The sequence below is a fragment of the Anomaloglossus baeobatrachus genome, chromosome 1, assembly GCF_048569485.1.
Source record: "Anomaloglossus baeobatrachus isolate aAnoBae1 chromosome 1, aAnoBae1.hap1, whole genome shotgun sequence".
Classification (NCBI taxonomy): Eukaryota; Metazoa; Chordata; class Amphibia; order Anura; family Aromobatidae; genus Anomaloglossus; species Anomaloglossus baeobatrachus.
In genome coordinates, this window is record NC_134353.1 from 159,056,255 (window position 1) to 159,073,108 (window position 16,854).

The 16,854-nt window shown below is 44.9% G+C and overlaps 1 protein-coding gene across 14 annotated transcripts in view; it reads right to left on the bottom strand.

Annotated features, from left to right (window-relative positions):
• The window catches only part of TENM3 (teneurin transmembrane protein 3), a 1,857,795-nt gene that overhangs the window by 1,840,340 nt on the left and 601 nt on the right, over positions 1-16,854 (bottom strand). The gene's annotated exons all lie outside the window — the stretch shown is intronic.

Below are 16,854 nucleotides of genomic sequence, written 5' to 3' on the forward strand. Positions count from 1 at the left end.
GAATCCTCAAATTAAAATAAATATAGTACATAAAAAGGTGTTAGCTACATCCTCCTCTGCCTCTTTCAAATACACTGGAATCTCCACCTCCACCTCCTCTTTCACTTGGATCTATGACTCATTGCTGTGATTTATCAAAACTAAGAACTGCTATCAAGTCCTGGATTAGTAATGGGAGGAGTCTATGAGACACCGCCAATACTAATCTTTGAAGTGAAAAGAAATAAAACACAAACACTGAAAAAATCATTTATTTGAAATAAAATACAAACACCCTCTCTCACCCCAAAAATATGCTTGCAGATCTGACCTAACGTGACTGATGGAGTCAGACATCGGGTGAAGGCAGTGTCCTGTCAGGTATCGTGAACGAGCTTTCCTCTGTTCACGATACCTGACAGGACAAGTGAAGGAGCAGAGTGCAGACTAAAGCAGAATATAAACTTTTTAGCTGACTGAGATTAAACATTTATCATATCGGCCTGACAAGTTTATTGAAGTGCATGTAGATGGCATGATTGATTGCTCTAAGTGAAAGAACTAAAATTATAATCTTGTAGTTCTGATAACTTTTAATGCCAAACAAAAATTAAATAAATGATGTTACAAAGCAAGCTTCGAGACTTCTCAGGTCTCTTCATCAGACATGGTATAGCAAAGTATATTAAGAAACACAAATACAACTGTGGATGGCATGGAACTACTGGAATAAACAATACAAATTGTCTTCCCATTGTCCTGTCAGGTTCGCTAGAATAGAAGAATGCACGTTCAAAATACCTGTTAGGACAATGCCCTCACCCATGTCTGTCTCCTGCAGATATCTTTACGATGCCCATTCTAAGACTTGGCATGGCTGGGAAACTACTATGAGTTGACATATTTCAAATCCTGATAGTGCACTAACTAATAATGGCCTTTTTGTTACAGTTTTGCAAAATACAGGAATTTACTTTATTTTAATTATTTATTTTTATTTCATTTCTTGGAGTACTGCTTTAAGCTCTGTAGACACCTTTTTTTATAAAACAATTAAAAAATACTATAAGACTTGATGCAATAAAAGTATGAACTGTGCCTTAGTGTTCCCTCACAAATAACATTTTTTAATGTTTGTTAATTTTAACAGAATTTTCCATTGGCTTTTGTATATGGTTAGATATTACTGTAAAATCTATAGTACGTTATTTAATGTACTACATAGAAATAATGTTTTATGGTGGGGAAAGGACTGTGAATTGATGAACTTAAACATTTTAACTTTTTTAAATGCAACATATTATGGTATTGTATATTTTAACATATTCTTCTCTATAAAACTTGTCTACTCTATACTACTATAGTATTTTTACTTGAAAAATGCAGAAAAAAATGCTGACTTTTAGGGTTACAAAAAAAAGCCACATGAAAACACAAGAAATTCTGGTAAAAACAGTTTGCATTTTTAAAAACTATTTGTTAAAGAAGCCTTCTAATTCCTTGCCAATGAGGTATGTTTCTTTTTCACAATAGGTCTGAGGTTGAATTTATTTAGCATTTGATTTTGGTATAGTGCGTAGATTTATTGCGCTGTAATTAAATAATATAATTAACTTCATTTGTAATAGAATTAGGAAAATATTAAACATTGTCTTTTTATGAGTGATATAGACAGTATGGAGACACAAAAAAGTGAATGAATTAGTTATAGAGGTTTTGAAGAATAACTAAAAATATTGTTTTCGGTAGCCATATTACTAGGTATGCTTAGTTCCATTGTAATTAATAATATGATTGAAACTTTGTTTAATAAATAGTACTTTGTACACTATTATAGTGTATAAATATAATTCGCATGCAAAATTGAATATGTGGAAACTAAATTGCAATACTAAAATATTAATAGACAAAAAAATAAATTAAATATTACTAAGGTGTATCAGATAAACCAAAACAGCATTACTCAAATAAGATAAGGTGCTAAATAGATGCAATATATATATGTCAGTAAATATTGAATGTCGTTTTTTAAGAACATTCGCCACTCCATCTTTACGCTATTTTGTAGTCTATGGATCATAATTGTAACAGGTATGATAGAACATGCAGAAAAATATTGATTTAAATACGGTATTTTGGAATGAATGTATATATATATATATATATATATACATATACATACATATATATATATATATATATATATATATAATATATATTTTATTTATATATATTTTTTTATATATATATATATATATATATATATATATATATATTTTTTTTTTTTTTTTTTTTTTTTTGTATGTTTATAAAAAACTTTAATTTGTAATATCATTGTTCCTTTCATGCAAGATGATTGCTGAAACTACAAAGAAGTTAGAAAAGAGGCACCCAGGATCCCTACGGCTTTCAACATAAAATATCCATCTCCTTACAATTCTTAAATAACATTTGGCAGCCAAGAAGTTATAAGATGTCCAAGGAGGTTTCTACCATTGTTTGTAGCCTGTAGAAAGTTTCAGTAAACTTTATGCAATTTACCAAGACAACTCCTTCCATGAAAATAATTTAGGTCTCGTCACCTTATGGTCTGTTCTTGTGACATGAATTCGCTAGGAAACATAATGCTCGGAATTTCTGCATAAGGTAAGACGTACATAAGAATGTCACTGATAATTGAAATATCAGAGAGTGCTAACAATGATAACTCCTTAGATGAGCGGTAATGGTTTCCTATTGCAGCTAAATTAATTGATAATTTATGGTAAATGTATTTAAAATCTAATGATAGATATTCTCCCTTATGCTCGTGCCTGGAGCCCCTATAACAAAACTGTCAGTATGGCAAAAGTGTAATAAGAGATTTAAATAGAGCAAAACCGTATATTAAAATGACAAGTTCTCCTAAAAGATAGGTGTCTTGAATAAATCATAGACATCTCCAGAATCGCTCCACTTCTGCTGTGATACATAACCCCATAGTGATCTAATTTGGGAATTCACAGGGTGTTATCGCAAACCACAATGATGTATTTGAAGAACTAGTTCTTAGATTTACAAATGAACACAGATTTTTGCATGACAGACAAAAGTAATAAATGTACTGGGAGCTCCCTGCTGAAAATGCATTTCCCGCGGTTGCCTCACATGATTGTATTAGCTTGTGTTGTGCTGTGAACGTAAATATTCATCGTACATTCATACACAGGGTGACACAAGACTAAACTCAGTTCTTCCATCTGTTAACTTTATCAAAGCCCTGTCAAGCACCATATGCAATTAACTCATTTTTATCTATGCAGAGCTGATAGTTTATGTAGCTCTGAACAGCATGTTTAAAGGAAACAGGATCAAAAGTTTCATGAAAGAAGATGGGAACAATCTTAAGGTGACACAGCTGGGAACATGGCTTCTCAAGCAGAGATATTAAGTCATGCCATCAGTAGACAAATTACAGCCACAATGCGAAACCTTATCACATTCAAATATAGTTTAATGCACGTGGTGTGCACTACGCTGCTGGTGGACATGAATCAGACACACAAATAGTAATGTTTTACAATTAATAAAACTACAAAAGTTTTACATAGGAGAACAACAAGAAGAACAAGAACAACAAGAAGTAGGAGCCAACATTTGAAAACTCTATGGCTACGTTCACACGTTGCATTTTTGCTGATTTTATTTCTGCAGCCAAAACCTGCTCTCTTGGTAGTAAAAAAGCTGTGGTTTTTTTCTGCATTTTTTGCCTAATTTTTTATGTTTTTTTCATTTGGCTACAGTGCGTGTTTAATATAGTTAGTTTAAATCAACACAAAAACAGTAAAAACGCATCGGTTGAGTTTTTTCACATTCTGATTGCTTTCAATGGTGAAAAACTGCTGTAAAAATGGTGCAAAATTGCTAAAAAGTTGACATGCTGCTTCTTTAAAAAACACAGTTTTCTTTTCCAGACAGAAAAAAAGAAGCAATTGAGTACATGCGATTTCTGAAATCTACTAGTTTTTGCTGGTATTGTAAAAAGTAGCTCTTAATTTGCATAAAACTCATGAAAAAAACAAATAAAATAGGAAAGTCCAGCGCAAATGAACAATTTCTTCTTTATTGCTTGAAAATTTCAGGTACACAGGACATGAACCATTTACAAAAAAAACGCTATAGCAGCGTATGCTGTATGAAACAACATTGCAAAAAACGCATCAAAAACGCAATGTGTGAACACAGCCTACTGATAGCCTAAACGTCTGTGCTACAAAACAAGATGTTTTTCTCTCAGCATTTTAAAGAGTTTATTTCTTCCTCACATCCATCACATGGTATACAATGTAGAATTTTTTTCTCTATATTTTTTCTTTTTTCATTTTTTTTACTTTTAATGTCTGTTCAGATAGCATCATGGCTTCCATCATTTACAGAACTAGATCAGGAGCACCGGATCTGTTTTCAAATAGATCACAACAGATTCTGATGAATCTCAATGTTCCATGGATCTTTCTGGTTTAAGCCAAGACTCCAGTTAATTTTTTAGAATATTGGTTCTGACTATACTGTTCTTCCTGACAAAATTAATGGAATCCCTAAGAAAAACTAAAATATATTTTTGTGCCGTTTAAGCCAACAGATAGAAAAAAAAAATATTTAAAAATCCTCAGTGGTGGATATCTTTTAATGGCTAACTGAAAAAGTGGTAATACATAGCAAGCTTTCGAGACTACTCGAATCTACTCATGCCTGATGAAGAGACCTGAGTAGTCTAAAAATGTTGCTATTACTACCATCATTTCACTTAGGCCTGCGACACACATCCGTGCCGCCGGCACGTGTTTGTCATTTTTTACATGTACCAGCGGCACGGAGACACGTTAAGCAATGCTACCCTATGGTAGCAGGCACACACACGTAAAACCACACGGAACATGTGTCCGTGTGCGTTTGTACGTGTGTGCGTTTTTCAAAGCGCTGACATGTCAGTGTTTTCTACCGCAGCACGGGTGTCACACGGCCCGCACCCGTACCACACAGGTGTAGTGTGGATGCGGTCCCGTGTGACACGCGCCGGAGAAAACACACGTGTCAGTGAAAAAAAAACAAAACATTAACTCACCTTCTCCAGCCCTCCTGTCTCTGCCGCTGCTGCCTCTTGCTGCCGACCGCTGCTCATTTATCTCATAGAATATTCACTGAACTGCCTGGCAGCAGTGGGGAGATGGGAGGACTGGAGACCGAGGATCAGCACCACGGACAGCAGCGGGGAGACAGGAGGGCTGGAGACCGAGGATCAGCACCACGGACAGCAGCGCGGACAGCAGGAAGGACCAGGTGAGTATGTAAATTACCAGTTCTACGTGTGCTATCACGGATAGCACACGTAGAACACACGTGGCCCGCACGTACCAGAGACACGTACTTACCTGCACGCAACACGCAGGGGAAATACGTGTCTCTCGGCACGTGCGTGAATTTCACGTGAATGTGGCAGAGGCCTTAGCCATTAAAAGGTATTAACCACTGAGGATTTTTTTAAAACATGTTCTAACAACAACTAAATAGTAATTGCATACGAATTTAAACGTAAAGTGCTAATCCAAAAATATATCTCATTACAATAATAAGGTTCTCCATTCATGTCTGATTCTGAATAGTTAGCCATCACGATGAATATAAATATACTTGAACTGCATACCTTAGACGTTTCTCTAATTGAAAATTGCCAGTAAGAACTCTTTGATTGCTAATTGCCTTGCATGTGTTGGAAGAACGTAATAATGTTCTACCTTCAATTTATGCTGGGGGTCACTGCTATAGAAGGCTCTCGAGTTAAACTAGGGTAATATAACGTTTAAGGGATAATAAGAACAAAACATTGTGGAATTGTCTACTTGTAAGGGTTCTTCTATAAGGGCGTTATCTTGTGGTTTGCATTTTTATTTTATTGAGGTCACTTTTATACTGGCTTATTTATCTACATTACATAGATTACATTTATAGGATTTGTTTTAAAGCTTCCTATTCTACACGGTGACACTTTTGCTGCCATAAAACAAGATTTAAAAGACATTTATACAAATGTAGGCGAGCAAGTAGTAAGTTGTATTAAATGATCATAAAAAGGTGATTTGAAGGTATTGGGCTTTAGTAAAAATTCTTCTAAGGCCTGGGCCACACTCATGTGAAAAAAACATACATGTGACGATGTCAGTTTTGTTGTCCGTGTTGCATTTTTGGAGTCCGTTTTTCCTCTCCGTGTAGTGTCCGTGTGCATTATGTGTGTGTTACGTGTGTACGTGTGTACGTTTTTCTGTGCGTGTAATACGTCAGTGTGTGTTCCGTATGCTTTCCCTATCTTGTCCGTTTTTCACATCTTCATCAAATGAAGTTAATGATTATTTGTTGGGAATAATGACACATAGGTGGATTTGATTAGCGCATTCTTATAATTATCCACAATTAATTAACCTGCTGGTCTTTTTACTTGGATATCTAATGTGTTTGGATATACACTACAACCATGCTATTATCCACGGAGGCCTTTGTATTTTTATGTTGGATTTTGTAGGGTACCTTGGCCCCCTGCCTGCAAGTATTTAATTTTGTAACAAACTTGATTTGAGCCACACGGACACGGACTGCACGGATAGCACACGGACATCATCCGTATCACGTACGTGTCAACACGGACCCATAGGATGTAATGGGTCTGTGAGTATCTGATCACGGAGCAACACGGACATGTCAGCGCTTTTTCTAAACGGACACACGTATACACGGAACGTACACACGCTCCGTGCAAAAATACTGACATGCGGCTTTTAACATGAAAATAAATGATTCAACGTAAGCACGTGTCTCCGGTATGTGCAAAAAATGGCAAACACGGACCAGAGGCACGGATGTGTGACGGAGGTTTAAAGTGAATAAAGTATTAATTAGTTTTCATGTGAGCAAATGAAAATATAAGAAAATTACATGGTGTCAAGCTAGTTATAGACATTTAATGGCTGTCTTTAATATTGACCACTTACTATTTATATATTGACGGCATCTGATTTTCAAAGGACTATCAATGGGTAATTTAAGGATCAGATAGGATGAATGAGCTGATTCTGCATGATGTGTAAGTTGAGGTCATGTGTCTGATGACTTTTGGTCAGTTATTCTCCGAACATCCCCCTGTCACAAACCACCGGGGGGGTCACTAAGAAATCCCCCGCGCTGGCTACCAGTACGTCACAATCGGGGGGTAACAAGTGGGGGTCACCCCTCCTTTATACCTCCCGACCGACAGACAGAGCACGTGACGCGCTCTCTAGCGCCCCTCTTATAGTCAGGCCAATTATGGAATTGCCCGACAATAAGCAAGGAGGCCGCTATACTACTTATGCCGATTATTGAAGGGTCCCCGGTGAGAGTAAGGTATATATTCCCCCGACCTCCGCGGGCGGAATATATAAAATCTCCCCGAATCTCACTGGCCTCCCCACAGTAATCCTTGGCACAAACTCGCTGCCACCAACCGCTTCACGGTAACTATTAGCCGAACACACAGACGTGGGATTCAAGATCGAGATAACAGAACAGCCCAAGATTAATTATATAATTTAATCAGCCTAAAGCACACTAGAACTACAATATATACAATAGGGAATCTACAGAATATACATATGTCAGAGTACAGTTACAATCAAAGCATGGGTTACAAACAGGCATACACAGTTCCAGCAGTTACCTTGTTGCGTCTGGCCACAGGGGGGCGCTGTAGACCAGGTTTCCAGGAACTCCCTCACAGGTCTTTCCCAACCAGGCCCCCGAGCAGAAGAACACTGGAAAATGGCCGAAGTAGGGTTATCAACCTGGGCAATCCAGGTCCCCTCCTACCTTAGTGACCTCACAGGGAAGCACTGCCACTCCCCCTGCATGGATCAGAATTATCCAGCAAAGGGGATATTGGCCATAACTTTGCCTGGGAGCGTCGTAGGCAGACGCCAATGCTCTCATTGTGACAGTTATGAATTTAGCTACAGAATGAGGGGACTCATGACCTGTCTGCCAGTTCCCCATTGGCTGATATCACGCCTGGGGCATTTCCCAATGTCCTGCTCCCATAAAAAGGGGGTGCCGGCATCGTCCACATGCGGAGACACCATTTTTATGGTTGCCATATTTATCGGAAATATGGCTTGCGAGATATGAACCATTTTTTACTGGAGTCGTTCTGTCTGGCTATTTCCATAGCCTTGCTAACTAGCTAGCAGCTCCTACTACAGGGTGACGGCAGGGAGTCATCCTGTGTCCATTGTCCTAAAGCCACCTAATTTCCATATCACAGGACATGGCCATGGGATTTGTTGCTAAACCAGTTGTGTGAAGGAAAGGGGGGGTGACACCAGGAGAGGGCTTCCTGACATACTTGAATATCATGATTTATCGTCATATCTCCGGATTTACCTCACACCTCCCCCCTTTTGAGGGCGCTAGGGGGCAGCACACTCCGGTGTTCCCCCGTGCGCCCGTCCGCGACCTCTCCTTGTCGGGACAGCCCGTCTGCGTTACCGTGGTCACGGCCCCTTTTGTGGCGAATGGTGAAGTTGTATTGCTGGAGCGCAAGGCTCCATCGCAACAATCGCCCATTCGTCCCAGAGACGGTGTGCAACCAGCTGAGGGGATTGTGGTCCGTCTCCACGATGAAGTGGCGCCCGTATAGATAGGGTTGCAGACGCTGCAGGGCCCACACTATGGCCAGGCACTCCTTCTCCATCGTGGAATAGGCAACTTCCCTTGGTAACAGCTTCCTGCTCAGGTACAAGACTGGGTGCTCTTGGCTCGCAGAGTCCACCTGGCTGAGCACCGCACCGAGGCCGAAGTCACTGGCGTCGGTCTGTACTACAAACGGCCGCGTGAAGTCGGCTGCCTGTAGCACGGGCGGGCTGGACAGGGCGTCCTTTAGGGCCCGGAAGGCTGTCTCGCAGTCCATTGTCCAATCGACTGCAGAGGGCAGCTTCTTCTTGGTGAGGTCCGTCAAGGGCTTTGCCAGGCTACTATAGCATGGAACAAACCTCCTATAGTACCCAGCGGTCCCCAAGAAGGACATCACCTGCTTCTTGGTCCTGGGGGTGGGCCAGGATGCGATGGCTTCCACTTTCTCAGGCTCGGGCTTCAGTGTTCTCCCACCTACCCGGTGACCGAGGTACTGGACCTCGCTCATGGCCAGCTGACACTTTCCCGGCTTGATGGTCAAACCTGCCCGGTGGATCCGCCTGAGCACCTGTGCTAGATGCTCTAGGTGGTCCTCCCAGGTGGGACTGAAGACGGCAATGTCATCTAGGTACGCGGCCGCGTACCCTTCAAGTCCCTTGAGCAGGGTGTTGACCATCCGCTGGAAAGTGGCAGGGGCATTCCTCATCCCGAATGGCATCACCGTGGACTCGTACAGTCCAAATGGGGTAATAAAGGCAGAGCGTTCCCTGGCCTTGCGAGTCAGGGGGATCTGCCAATATCCCCGGCTCAGATCCATGATGGTCAGGTACTGAGCCCCGGCCAACTGATCGAGCAGGTCATCGATGCGTGGCATTGGGTACGCATCGGCGACCGTGACCGCATTGAGCCCCCTGTAGTCCACGCAGAACCGAGTGGTTCGGTCCTTCTTAGGGACGAGGACTACAGGCGAGGCCCAAGCGCTGTTGGATGCCTGGATCACCCCCAGCTTCAGCATCTCGTCAATCTCCTGGCGCATGTGTTGCTGCACCTCCAGGGAGACCCGATATGCTGAACGCCGGATCGGGGGATGATCCCCAGTGTCCACGTGATGGACAGCCAAGTCAGTCCTTCCGGGCTGGTTGGTAAACAACCCCCGGAAGGGGTGTAGGGTGGCCCACAGCTGGGACCGTTGGTCCTCCAAGAGCTGGTGGCCAACCTCCACATCCTCAATGGATCCGCCTGCCCTAACCTGGGCTAGCATATCCAAGAGGGTTTCCGCTTCTCCCTCCTCGGGCAGGTTGCACACGGGGAGCGCACATGCCTCCCGCTCATGATGTGCCTTCATCATGTTCACATGGAAGGGCTTCCGCCTTCCACGGGCAGGGTCCAGGGTGACCAGGTACGTTACAGGGTTGAGCTGCTGGTACACGAGGTATGGGCCTTCCCAGGCTGCCTGAAGCTTGTCCTGTGGTACGGGGACCAGTACCCACACCTTTTGACCCACTTGGTAGGTCCTCTCACAAGCGTTCTGGTCGTACCAACGCTTCTGATCGGCCTGGGCTTGAGCCATATTGTCGTGTACCAGTTGCGTCAAGGCCTGCATTTTGTCCCGGAAGCGCATGACATACTCGATAACCGACACTCCAGGGGTGGCCAAATCCCCTTCCCAAGCCTCTTTCACCAGAGCCAGGGGGCCCCGCACACGTCGCCCGTACAGGAGCTCAAACGGTGAGAATCCTGTTGAGGCCTGTGGAACCTCCCGGTAAGCAAATAACAGGTGTGGGAGATACCGCTCCCAGTCACGCCCATGGGAGTCGACCAACATCTTAAGCATCTGCTTTAAGGTGCCATTGAACCGCTCGCACAGGCCATTAGTCTGTGGATGGTACGGGCTGGCCACCAGATGTCGCACCTGGACTTGCTTACAGAGGGCCTCCATCAGCTGGGACATGAATTGGGTCCCCCGGTCAGTGAGCATTTCCTGGGGAAAACCCACTCGGGAGAAAATCTCCAGCAATGCGGTGGCCACCTTGTCAGCCCGAATGGACGACAAGGCCACTGCTTCTGGGTACCGGGTGGCATAGTCCACTACCGTCAGTATGAAGCGTTTCCCGGAGCTGCTGGGGATGGCCAGCGGGCCGACCAGATCCACAGCCACCCTCCTGAAAGGCTCATCGATGATGGGCAGAGATACCAGTGGGGCTTTGGGGCGTGGCCCCGCCTTCCCCACTCTCTGACAGGTTTCACACGAACGGCAGTAGGCAGCCACATCGGCCCCCATTTTTGGCCAGTAGAAATGCTGGTTTAACCTGGCCTTGGTCTTAGCGATCCCTAGGTGTCCGGCCATCGGAATCTCATGTGCGATCCGCAACAACTCCGTCCGGAACGGATAGGGTACCACCAACTGTCGGTCCCTGGGCCACGCCTCCGGTGAACCCTGCTGGACCGTGGCCCGGTACAGCCGTCCTTGGTCCCAGACCACTCGCTCCGGGTCCGAGTCCGAGGGAGGCTGTGCCGCCTGCTCCTTAAGAGCTTTCAGGCTGTCATCAGCTTCTAACGCTGCCTGAAACCCCTGACTAGATGTGGCCAGAATCGACGAGACTGTCACATCTTCAGTCAGTACCCCGGGACCTGTGTCCTGGCCTCCACCTGACTCGGCTGCCACTTGGTCAGAAGGGGAAGAGCTATCGGACCTCCGGGAGGCCCCTTGGCTTCCAGCACTCCCACTGCGGGTGACAGCGGCCACAGCCGCTGCGACCGTGGGTCGTGCCTGCTCCTCCTCCGTTCCTGACCAAGTCGCCGGTTCAGGCAGACCTACCTGGCTTCCTGACACCCCGGTTGTGGGGGAACCATGCACCGAGATCTTACCTGGGAGCACTTCCGCTCCTGGACCGGCCCCAATCTCACCTGCCTGTTCCCCTCCTGCAGCAACAGAACCCCGCTGTGAAATCTCTGGGGACCCCACATTTGCTGTGGTAGCCCCCACCCCACACACTGGTCCTCCCCCTGCAGCACCCTGCTCTCTGCTTATCCCTGCAGAGGGCAACAGATCCCAGCTCACAGGCTGGTTACTTGTAGAGGCATTGTCACACCTTTCTCTGACCCCCTCCCCTCCTGTCACAGCTGCAGCTGCGTGTGTGTCTATGGTGTCTGTGCAAGCAGAAATATCAGAGTTCACTCCCTCCTCCCTTACATCATTCATAGATAACACATTAACATTGTCCGGAGGCATGTCAGTACTGGCTGAAGGTTCAGCCCTTGGTTGGGGCCCAAACTGGGAGGTTATCTGCCCCAAATCTGTCCCAAGTAGCACGTTTGCAGGGATCCGATCAGTTACCCCCACCTCCCTCACCCCTCGCCCTGCGCCCCAGTCCACATAAATGTCAGCAACAGGCAGCGCCGGGTCAGTGCCTCCAATCCCGGAGACAGCGAGGGTTTTTCCAGGGATCAAGTCTTGGGGGGACACCATCTCAGGCCGCACCAGAGTCACCTCCGAGGCGCTGTCTCGCAGTCCTATGGTCACAGACCGGCCGACGGTGACAGGTTGGAAGCTGTCCAGGGACCTACCACCACCACCACCCACACAATACACCTTGGGCGGCCCTTGGGACGGGGACGGAGCCGGGGCCTTGGGACGCTGAGGGCACATGGCCTTGAAGTGTCCAGGTAGGTTGCACTGGTGGCACCGTCTTGGCTCTGCCACGGGCCTGGAGAGGGGAGTTGAGGGGGACACCCCCTGCAGTCTAGGGGCAGGTGGGGCAGTCGCAGAATTCATCTTACCCCCTCTCCAGGTGCTGCTGGTGGCCGCTCTCCTGGCCTCAGGGGCCCGGTTGTTGGTGTAGTCATCGGCAAGGGCAGCTGTAGCCGTGGACCCCTTTGGCTTCTGGTCTCGGATGAACTGGCGGAGATCCTCAGGGCAGTTCCACAAGAGTTGCTCCGTGATGAACAAGTCCAGGATCTCCGGTCCGGTGGAAAGCTGCAGGCCTTGGGTCCAGTGGTCGGCAGCTCGGGCAAGTGCCCGCCGGTGGTCAGCCCAGGAGTCCTTTGGTCCCTTCTGTAGGCTCCGGAACTTCTTGCGGTAGGACTCTGGAGTGAGGTTGTACTGTTGGATCAGGGCCCGCTTGATGGTGTCGTAGCCCTGATCTGCCTCAGCAGGCAAGTCCCCAAGGATATCCAGGGCCTTACCCCTTAAACGGGGGGTCAGGTATTTGGCCCACTGGTCCTTGTTCAGATGGTGCTGCAAGCAAGTCCGTTCAAAAGCAGTCAAGAAAGAGTCCAAGTCTCCATCCTTCTCCAGCACTGGGAAGTCCTCAACACGGACCTTTGGAAGTTTGGTGTCTCGAAGGTCACATGTGGCTGATGAGGGCCGGAGCTGAGCTAGCTGCAGCTGGTAGTCACGGTCTGCCTGTCGCTCTCGCTCTTCACGCGCTGCCTGCCGCTCTCGCTCCGCAGCCTCACGCTCTGCGTGCCGCTCTGCCCTGCGCTCTGCCAGGAGTTCCTTGTAGCCCTTCTGGTCTCCAGCCTGGAGAAGGGCCATAGCCATTTGAAGAAGGCTATCCGAGCCTCCCAGGCTCGGTGGAATGGCACGTGGTGATCTGCGGCACGCTGCGGAGCCTGGTGATTCACTGTCCCTTTCAGAGCGGAGGGCTGGCATCTGGCTCGTTGAGGAACCTTGGGTGAGCTCCTCCTCATCTTGTCCAGCAGTGCCAGGTTGTGCAATGTCCTCGGCAGAACGGTTTTCTGGCGTCGAGCTCCTGGAGGACTCGTGGGCAACCTCCTCATTGCTGTCCACAGCACCGTCCTCCCTCTCTTCGGCTCCTGCCTTAGCATTGGCCAGTTGCATAGCTCTGCTCCTGGTGCCATCAGCCATTCTTGCAGACTTTTGGTCACTGACACAGAACTGACACCTGATGCCTCCACACACCTTACAGTATCTGCACTCTGACACTCTAGTGTTGAGCTAGTCTGAAGACCCCAGCAGCCACAGCTGCTGCAGGCAGTCTTTAGTGTCTGGGAGTATGGGTCTCACACTCACACACACTATTATCTCGATCCCACCGCTATGCCACCAATATGTCACAAACCACCGGGGGGGTCACTCAGAAATCCCCCGCGCTGGCTACCAGTACGTCACAATCGGGGGGTAACAAGTGGGGGTCACCCCTCCTTTATACCTCCCGACCGACAGACAGAGCACGTGACGCGCTCTCTAGCGCCCCTCTTATAGTCAGGCCAATTATGGAATTGCCCGACAATAAGCAAGGAGGCCGCTATACTACTTATGCCGATTATTGAAGGGTCCCCGGTGAGAGTAAGGTATATATTCCCCCGACCTCCGCGGGCGGAATATATAAAATCTCCCCGAATCTCACTGGCCTCCCCACAGTAATCCTTGGCACAAACTCGCTGCCACCAACCGCTTCACGGTAACTATTAGCCGAACACACAGACGTGGGATTCAAGATCGAGATAACAGAACAGCCCAAGATTAATTATATAATTTAATCAGCCTAAAGCACACTAGAACTACAATATATACAATAGGGAATCTACAGAATATACATATGTCAGAGTACAGTTACAATCAAAGCATGGGTTACAAACAGGCATACACAGTTCCAGCAGTTACCTTGTTGCGTCTGGCCACAGGGGGGCGCTGTAGACCAGGTTTCCAGGAACTCCCTCACAGGTCTTTCCCAACCAGGCCCCCGAGCAGAAGAACACTGGAAAATGGCCGAAGTAGGGTTATCAACCTGGGCAATCCAGGTCCCCTCCTACCTTAGTGACCTCACAGGGAAGCACTGCCACTCCCCCTGCATGGATCAGAATTATCCAGCAAAGGGGATATTGGCCATAACTTTGCCTGGGAGCGTCGTAGGCAGACGCCAATGCTCTCATTGTGACAGTTATGAATTTAGCTACAGAACGAGGGGACTCATGACCTGTCTGCCAGTTCCCCATTGGCTGATATCACGCCTGGGGCATTTCCCAATGTCCTGCTCCCATAAAAAGGGGGTGCCGGCATCGTCCACATGCGGAGACACCATTTTTATGGTTGCCATATTTATCGGAAATATGGCTTGCGAGATATGAACCATTTTTTACTGGAGTCGTTCTGTCTGGCTATTTCCATAGCCTTGCTAACTAGCTAGCAGCTCCTACTACAGGGTGACGGCAGGGAGTCATCCTGTGTCCATTGTCCTAAAGCCACCTAATTTCCATATCACAGGACATGGCCATGGGATTTGTTGCTAAACCAGTTGTGTGAAGGAAAGGGGGGGTGACACCAGGAGAGGGCTTCCTGACATACTTGAATATCATGATTTATCGTCATATCTCCGGATTTACCTCACACCCCCCAATAAGTATTTTAGTTGAAGGGTTATTTCACAAGTCATTTTTTCTTGTACGACTGCTATCCATGTACTTGTTATAGTCTGTGGGGCTGTTCTCATCAGACTTTTTCCATGAGCCCAGTAGTCCATGTGAAAAAAACGGAGGATCGGATCAAAAAAAGCAATGGAAGTGAAAAATTTGAGAGTATTCTAATACCATCCATGTACTTTGAATTTTTCCTTAACTGACAGTTAGGAGAAAGTGGAGAAACTTTTTTCTCATTAGTGATAAGATGAAAAATTAAACTTTGATCAAACTCTATTAAAACTCTGACCAAACGCTGATGAAACTGACTAAACTCTGATGAAACTCTGACCAAATGCTGATGAAACTCTGACCAATCCTTGATGAAAATCTGACCAAATGCTTATGAAACTCTGACCATTCTTTGATGAAACTCTGACAAAGTGCTGATGAACTCTGACCAAACTTATGAAACTCTAACCAAATGCTGATGAAACTCTGACCAAACAATGATGAACTCTGACCAAACGCTGATGAAACTCAAACCAATCTTTGATGAAATTCTGACCAAACTCTAAAGAGAATCACTGGTGAAAACTGGTCTGTGTTTCTCATGCATCAAAAACCTGATCTCTGAATGAGGCCAAATTCTTCACCATAAGATGATCTGTAAAGTATTAGTTACAATATCTCTTAATGACTTATTCTAATCACCTGCATTGCTTCTGTTTTTTCCTTTTTTAAGTATTACCAAGGGACAGCATTAATTGGTTTTCACTATGTCTTTGAATAAAGATGTTAAACTTACTGAGGCGACTCCGCTGAACACAGCTTTCCAAATTATCATCTGGCTTAGTCTGCATTTTTCTTCACATCAAAGTGTTCACCTGGATCTCGGCACTTTGAAGTTATTTTTTTTCCTATAGGTTTGAAATGTCTGAATTTTTTTCTTCTTTATATTTTCAGGTTTTTAATATAAAATGATGCCCTGTACTAAGTGGCTCATAATTTAAATACCAATTAGGTCATCCAACTGATTATATTGATTTGGAATTGAGCAATCAGCAGTTCATTTGTACTATATGTAGAGCAGCTTGACAACTGGAGCATCTTCAACCGAAACAAACTAATAAAACTCTCAGATTATGGTGGATAATTCAATGGCAGTGACAATAATATAGCTCAGTAAGAATGTGGTGTATTGGCTGGAGAAAGTGGAAAATCAGATATAACACTTGCTTTATTCTATCAATTCTTTGCTGTACAGTATAAAGTCGTCCAACAACAAATATGCAAACCAAATAGCAATGTTTCAAATTCCAATTATAACCAAAAAATCTTTGCTCTTAAAGTAATGTAGGCAGGGAAAACTGTTGGTTTATTACTGAAAGTGGGAAAGTACATTACAAGGGAGGATATCAAAACATTTCTCTGGCAAAACAAGAGTTTCTTAAATAATAAATGACTTTTTTTTATTTTTTATTTATACAGTTATAATGTATGCTGCATATGACAATTCACTTTTTTTTACATATTACATATCTATCTATCTATCTATCTATCTATCTATCTATCTATCTATCTATCTGTCTATCTATCTCTCTTTGTCTGCCTGCCTACCTACCTTACTATCTGACTGCCTGTCCGTATGGTTTATCTATGTATCTATCTATCTATCTATCTATCTATCAATCCATCTATCTATCTATCTGTGTGTGCTTACATACACATAAATAAATATATGGGGTTTTTTTAATAAAGAAAAAGTGTGTATATCTACCTATATATATATATATATATATATATATATATATATATCTA